Here is an 8,366-nt window from a genome sequence, read left to right on the forward strand (position 1 = left end):
TCACACCCACTACTCCACCGCTGTAAGTCTGTCCTGTTGGAAAACATACCCTGCAATGCTTTTCATGGACGCCAGCGCAACAGGTCGAATCACCAGAATGACATACAACGTTGCGGTTTAGGTGTCTGGGAAAATCACAGCTCAACTCATTATCTCTTTGTGGCTCTCCGGCTGTCATTGTCTCCTGTCTCACAGTCACAGTTGTCATAGACTCTGTCTCTCATTATAACTTGCTCTCCCACATCCTCCTTCTCCTTATTCCTCTCCCACTAGCACTGTCTCCTTCAATCTCTTCTTAGCACTGTATTTTCACTGTCTAATGTGTTTCACTCGGCAACGGCCTTGCCGCAGTGGATACACTGGTTCCCGTGAGATCACCGAAGTTAAGCGCTGTCGGGCGTGGCCGGCACGTGGATGGGTGACCATCCGGGCCCCCACGCGCTGCTGCCATTTTTCGGGGTTCACTCAGCCTCGTGATGCCAACTGGAGAACTACTCGACAGAATAGTAGCGGCTCCGGTCAAAGAAAACCATCGTAACGACCGGGAGACCTGTGTACTGACCATGTACCCCTCCTATCTGCATCGGATGGTCCCGATGGGCCACTTGCGGCCTGAAGATGCAATGCTTTAATGTGTTCCACTGCCACTGCCACTTTTTGTGCAATGACAGGAGCGTTTTTCTCGCTGATTCCCTACTTCTCCCTGCCACGTCAGGGAGTGTCACTCGCATGAAAAGAACTCGATGGGTCAGTAAAATTTTGATAGCTTACTTTTGTGAAATTGAAATAACGCAAAACTAATTTTACACCTCAGACCGGAATTTATGCACACAAAAATTTTGCATTTGCTTCAGTACTACAAACTGGAGTTTCTAGAATCCATCTGATGGTAACAGAGACGCTTTACATCATATTTCTCCATGCTACGTCACTTTATACGACGGTTGCCCAGAAAGTAATGTATCGCATTTTATTCTCAGCCGAAAACAATGATACGAATGCGAAACGTTACGTAGTCTCTCTCCTGAGTGAGCGCACCAAGTTTCCGTCACTACCGACAGATAGCGTAGCTGCAGGACAGTTTCAAAATGGCGTCTGTAGGTGATGTACGTTACAAGGAACGTGTGTCATTCAATTTCTCGGTGCAGAGAAAGAAACTGTGGGGAATATTCACAAGCGCTTGAGCAAAGGCTGTGGAGTATCTGCTGTCGACAGAAGTACAGTTAGTCGCTGAGCACGGAGGGTGAGGTCATCAGAAGGCGGTTCGGCGGAGCTCCAAGATTTACAGCGGTCGGGGAGACCACCCACGGCTGTCGCACCTGACATGTTGTAGCCAGCTGTAGTCATTCGCGAGGATAGACGCATTACGATTCGGCAGTTGGCGCTGCATCTGTCAATCAGCAAAGGAAGTGTGGATGCAATTATTCGCACTCTTGGATTTCAAAACCGAGTGCAAGATTGGTCCTAAGGTGTCTAAAAGTGGATCACAAATGACACTGAAAAACCATTTGTCTTGGTTTGTTGCAACGTTTTGAATCTGAGGGGGAGACCTACTTGTCCTGGATTGTGACAGATGATGAAACCTGGGTTCACCGTTTTGAGCCCGAAGCAAAACAACGGTCGATGGAATGGCGCCATTCCCATTCCCCACAACAGAAAGAAATTCAAAGCGACTGCTTCCGTCGGTAACGTCATGGCCACCGTGTACTGGGACCGTGATTCTCGTTAATGGGATGTCAAGAGGTGGTACCATTACTTCAGAAACTTATGTCAACACATTAACAAAACTCAAGAAGCACTTCCGGTGACTTCAGCGCCACAGTAACCCAGGAGATGTTTTATTGCAAGACGATAACGCTCGACCCCACACAAGTCCGAGAACTGCAGAATACATCGCAAAACAGGGTCGGTCAGTGTTACCCATTCCACCCTACAGCCCTGACCTAGCCCCTCGGAATTCTCTAGTTTGGGCCATTAAAGGATGCCATTCATGGAAGACATTTTGAAGACGATGAGGAGATGATTCACACAGTGAAGCACTGACTCCGCCACCAGTACAAGGATTGGTAGTGACAGGTCATACATGCCCTTGTTTCGCGCTGAGGGAAGGCCGTAAAATGGGATGGGGATTATGTGGAAAAATAGGGTTTGTAGATAAAACACCATTCTTTCGTCTTTGTCATCCTCATTATGTTCAGTAAAGAATTCTTGAAGAAAAAAAATGCGCTGCATTACTTTCTGGAGAACACTCGTGAATTACGTTTTCCCTTCACACCGCGTTTTACGTGTATATATTCCGTGCACAAGTAGGGTAACTTTGAATCTCTGTATCTGGAAAAGGGATGAAGATACTAAGCAATTTTTCAAAGTTGTTCGAAATCGGGATCTGAGGTATACATCGTAAAAGTATGCTGTGCACAGCCGCCTTGGAGACAGCGGTTGTGTTTGGTTCGCTGCTGACGGCGAAAAAATAATGAATAACGCTTTTTCGGGGGGGTTTGTTAGAAACCGCTTACGAATTTACGTAAATGCATCATTCAGTCATTTACGGAAAACTCTTCAGTTGCATTAAATCATGTGTTTATCACGGATATACCCGTCATCACTAAATCCATTTAATTTTACGTGCATATTTTGTTTTTATGAGTAGGGTAACAATAAACCTCTGTATCTGGGAAAGGGATAGAAAATATCAAGAAAATTTTCAACGTCTTTCGACATCGGGATCCTAGGAGTATATCGTACACATTTCAGCCATTTTCTGTGCATAGCCATCTTGGAATCCTCAGCTGGGTTTCTGTCTGCGGATGATGGCAAAATATAGTAAAAGACACTTTTTGGGATTTTACAAGGAAATACCTGTGAATTAATGGCGCCTCCATAAATCCCATCAAATGCAAAAAGATCCAACCAATTATCTCTATTTGACTAAGCAGTTGGAAGCATGTAATATTCATACTTTGACCGTGTACTGTAGGATAGCGGCTCTAACACGATCCTTCTGTTGGCAATACAAATGCTCCCTAGCCCCAAGAGCTATCCAAAACACTTGACCCTACCTTTTTACCACCAATAGAACCCGAGGTGTGAGCACGGGAAAAACCCATTTTTATCCGCGGCATTTTGTAACATATTGATAAACATGATGAAGTCTTCTCGGGTTATCAGCCAAGTCAAGACGTCGTTCTGCGGCAACGTTTCAACAAGATTCCTACTTGTCATCTTCATGCGAAGAAACGGGACAAGCAACACCAGGTGAAGAAAATATCACACCCACAAACATCCACTCAAACACATACACATTTATATATATTCTTGCACACATAGTACACACAATATACGTGCACACATAGCGCGCAGTCATTCACACATACACCTACACACACCTATGACAAACATTTCATTCAACTATTCTACATACACTCCCAAACACATCCACTGTTTATAAATAAATACACATCCACAGACTCAGTCACTCAAGCGAATAATGTGAGAATGAGAAGATCACAGTCCCATCCATACAAACGAATCGTTTATCATCATGATGCGGCAGTCTGCTTTCAGCTGCAGTGCACAATGAACCACCATCGAAAAACTGCTTGCAGCACCACACTTGAAGCATCATCAACACCCTCAAACAGGGAGAGTCTTTGAGGCTGCACGACGCACACCCTTAGCCTACCCTTGCATCTCTATAGTTTGCATACGTTTCAAATCTGAGCCCCACAAATTCCACAATCTGTGATCGATTCGCCTCGTACTTTCATGCTGATAAGGACTATCGGCCATAAATCCAGAGGTATCGAATGTGTCGGGATTGTATCTAATTATCTGGTATGTATCGCAACCTTCCACCCAGTTGATCAAACTCTCTTTATCCACATAAAATAATGTGGGATCAGCGAAACTTCTCTTCACAAACTCATAGTGGAATCAGTACGTTGGTACATTGTGGAGGTCCAGATTGCACGTACCTATATAGGTAGGCTTCGTGAACTGCACAGAAACCTTAGCCATCTCCACAGCAACTAATCCTTCATTGATGATTATGGCCTACTTAAAATTTGGCCTGGCAATGTAATCTCTTGCGCCATAGCACCCTTCCTGATGGTAAACTAAATGATTTTCACGTGGTTTCTAACTTTTCCATGGTTTTGCCGAAAACGAATTATTCATTATTTTACAAAAATCATTTTCAAAATCACATATGTTCTTTACATCAGTATATTCCTTCAATTAGGGGCACTGCTTGAAGGAGATGCCGCAGATAATTCTAATAAATTCTACCCACAAACTGAGATACTGATGGAGGTTTCTGTAGTGCAGAATTTATCTCTGTTTATTCCCCAGTGTTGTCATCAGCTTGGAAACAGAACCATTGTGGAGGACTAGGTGCTCTGGACACAGTGGCAAGCCGCTCTGCACATCAAGCAAATAGTTAGGACATTCAGGTCAGCCTTCACTAGAATCCGCAGCCACATGGGTATTTTCTCCAGTGTGACGTTCTCCTTTTTAAATAGCCATCGGAACTCTCCAAACGGCAGAGACTGTTGCATGGCATGGCCATAGAGGTTGTTTTCATCAAAGTAATGAATGTGACTCAAATCGTCACCCAGCCTGTACTCTTCGTCACTAATTCACGGGTTATTTGCCTTGGGATACCTGTGCACGTAGTGGTAAAGTCCCCGGTGATCCTGCGTTCAAAAAAGAGGTGCATGTCAACTTCATTCAGCTGTTCGATGCTGAAATGTGTCTTCGTCACCTGAAGTGGTCGATGTGTCTATGTTATTTAGATGACATTATAGTGTTCTCAGAGACATTTGATGAACATATAAAAAGACTGAGGGCCGTTCTTAAGTGTCTCCAACAAGGCGGACTGAAACTTAATCCAAGAAAGTGTCTCTTTGGAGCAAAAGAAATCAAAATAATTGGACACCTTGTGTCAAACGAAGGTGTGCGGCCAGACCCAGAAAAGGTGAGATCTATAACAGAATTTCCTATTCCTAAAAGTATTACAGATGTGAGAAGCTTCCTCGGATTATGTTCTTATTACCGTTGTTTTATCAAAGACTTTTGTATCAAAGCCAGGCCAGCCAGGCCACTCCAAGAGCTGTTAAAAGCTGAAGTTAAATTTATGTGGGGTGGAGTTCAACAAGATTCTTTTGATGTGCTGCGAAAGGCTCTGACGACTAACCCTGTACTTGCTCTGTATGAAGAGAGAGCACCTACAGACCTACACACAGATGCCAGTGGATATGGCATCGGTGCTGTTCTGGTGCAAATTTCGGATGGAAAAGAGAAGGTTGTAGACTACGCTTCTATCACATATACAGAAGCCGAGAGAAATTACTCGACTACAGAAAGAGAATGTCTTGCTGTGATCTGGGCCATGTGCAAATTGCAACAGTATGTCTATGGAAGGCCATTCACCGTTGTTACAGATCATCATTCACTTTGTTGGCTGACAAGTCTTGTGGATACAACAGGACGGCTCATCAGGTGGGCACTACGTCTTCAAGAGTATGACATTACTATAGTGTACAAAAGTGGAAGAAAACACCAAGATGCCGACTAAGAAACCCTGTGCAAGACCATCAAGTCTTTGATGCACTCCAGGATCTCTCTGCTGAAGAGAAGAAGGACGCCAAAATATCTCAAATTATGCTTGCCTTAAATCAGTCAGAGGATATAAAATGACAATTTAAGGTAGTTAATCGATTACTTTGCAAGAAAAACTTTGATCCGTTTGGAAAGAGGTGGCTACCAGTGATTCCTAAACACATGTGCTTAGATGTTCTACAGAAATTCCATGACGCACCTAAGGCTGGACATTTAGCCTTTATTAAGACATACGATAGAATCCGCAAGAGATATTTCTGGCCAGGTTTATTTAGGAGTGTCCGTCATTATGTGTCGCACTGTCGAGATTGCCGGAGGAGAAAGGCAGTTCCTCAGAAACTACCTGGCCGAATCATACCAATTCCACCAGCCGAAACGCCTTTCCAGCGTGTTGGGATTGGCCTCCTCGGGCAATTTCCAACGTCTGCTAGTGGCAATAGATGAATTATTGTTTGCACTGGTTATCTGACACACTATGCCATTACAGAAGCCGTGAAAACAGCCGAGGCATCCGAGGTAGACAAATTCATTGTGGAATACATTGTATTAAAACACGATGCCCTAAGGTCGTTAATTACGGATCGAGGGAAAGTTTTTCAATCTAATCTTGTGACAGAGATAAACCGTCGGTACAACATTACTCATCAAATGACAACTGCCTATCATCCGCAAACTAACGGGCGTACTGAACTCCTTAATAAGACCTTGGCCGACATGCTATCAATGTTCGTCAATATTGAGCAGAGCAACTGGGATGAGGTTCTACCTTTCGTGACGTTTGCGTACAACACCGTCAAACAAGACATCACAGGATTTACGCCATTTTTCCTGGTGCATGAGCGAGAGGCGACTACGACGATTGACACTGTGTTTCCGTTACATCCTGATGACGTGGACGACGACTACATCGACCAGGTGTTAACCAGAGCTGAGGAAGCACGGCAGTTAGCTCGACTCCGCACGCTGCAGGCTCAAGAAAACGATCGCCGAAGGTATGTCGCGAGCCACCGCCCTATTGTTTACCAGCCTGGTGACCTCGTCTGGCTCTTCACTCCTGTTCCGATGACTGGTCTATCTGAGAAGCTCCTCAGGCGCACTTTAGACCTTATAAGGTTGTAAGACAGTTGTCTGATGTTACTTATGAAGTTGAAGATTTTGACCCCGACACAAGAGATCAGAGGTACAGTCCACGTCCTTTGAATGAAGCCCTACAAGGATTCTGCAACCCAGAGTAAATTCGAAGCTTCAGCGACAGGCAACAAGCGGAAAGGTGACGAAGACTGTAGCGGCAAAAGAAGTTCTTAGAAGATCACCGCCAGGGCGAGCATCAGTCATCGGGAGTCGGAGTATGAAGGACCAATGACTCGTTCCCGGACTAGGACGACGTAACTCCGAGACGCTGTTCTCTTAAGCAGGGAGCAATGTCGCAGAAGAAGCTGAGTAGTACCGTGGTATAGGGGTTATGATACTAAACTGTTGCACGGAGGGTCGTGAGTTTAAAACTCACCTGGACTGTACAATTTTAATTTCTGTATTCGGTTCGAGTACATTCTAGAAGTATCCACAAATGTCAAGCATCATTGTGCTGGAATGTTCTATAGCTGTATACTTAGTGTATGTGTTGTGGCCGAAGGCAGTTCGCTCCGCGCTCTTGTATGTGCAAGTGTTGAATAAATCTTCGTCATTCATCTAATTACACTTCTTCTACATGACAATACCTTTCTGCATACATTATGTACCATTCTGTGTACGTAGTACGAGAGTAAGAGGGATCATCTTCACAAAATGCTACAGGAGCTAGTAAACACTCGTCAATGTATACTATGAGAGGAGATCCCTCTTGGTGGTGGCCATTCTCAAATTCTAAGAAACTTTTATCATCGGTAGGCATTTCCATGCATAGCAGTTCCTGGCTCGAGCAATTAGTCATATGCCTCTCTAGACACTTGCTCTTAGTAAAAGAATTATGACATCTATGGCAGAAATGCCTTGCACCATTATGTTTTGATAACAGGGAGGTTAGGTGGTGGGTGTTCTCAAATTATAAGAAATTTTTATCATCGGTAGGCATTTCCATGCATTGAATATCCTGGCTCGAGCAATCAGTCATATGCCTCTCTGGACACTTGCTCTTAGTAAAAGAGTTAAGTCATTTATGGCAGAAATGCCTTACACCGTTATGTTTTGATAACTGGGAGGGAAGCAGGTCAGACATGTTTTTGATCCAGGTGTGGTGATGCATATCACTCTCAGAGAATAGCAACAAATCTATGTGTTTGCGAAGACTACGCGCTACTTTGGATAATTAGAGGGGTCTGAAAATTTTATCCTTTACTTCTTTCTGCACAGAGTGCTCTTCCTCGTCTTCTGGCCTGTTATCATCTACTGCCAGACTATAAACATGAACTGAATAATCAGGATACAGGCTCTCAAATTATATACATCCTGGAGTTTTACAGGGAATGAGATGCCTTCAAAGTTATAATGCCCACAGAAACTAGGTGTTTCATATGAATCTGTACGCACTGCATGATTTGAGTAATTTGTATCGCAAGCCAGAAGCGACCATACAAAGCAATATTCCTCCTCAGCAATATTCTAGACATTAGTACATGCTTTTTAACAGCAATATCTTTTGGAAGAGGGACAAAACTGGACCCTCTACTTACTGGGCCATAAACATGCAAGCACACATCAAGATGGATCACCTAACTGAATGCCTTACCAGACTGTCTTTCCTCCACCTC

At 44.0% G+C, this 8,366-nt stretch overlaps 1 pseudogene; it reads left to right on the forward strand.

The window, feature by feature from the left end:
* Positions 1-332: 332 nt before the first annotated feature.
* On the forward strand, positions 333-450 carry LOC126424728 (5S ribosomal RNA; annotated as a pseudogene).
* The last annotated feature ends 7,916 nt before the right edge of the window (positions 451-8,366 follow it).

This window comes from Schistocerca serialis, chromosome 1 (genome assembly GCF_023864345.2).
Source record: "Schistocerca serialis cubense isolate TAMUIC-IGC-003099 chromosome 1, iqSchSeri2.2, whole genome shotgun sequence".
In the NCBI taxonomy this organism is placed as follows: Eukaryota; Metazoa; Arthropoda; class Insecta; order Orthoptera; family Acrididae; genus Schistocerca; species Schistocerca serialis.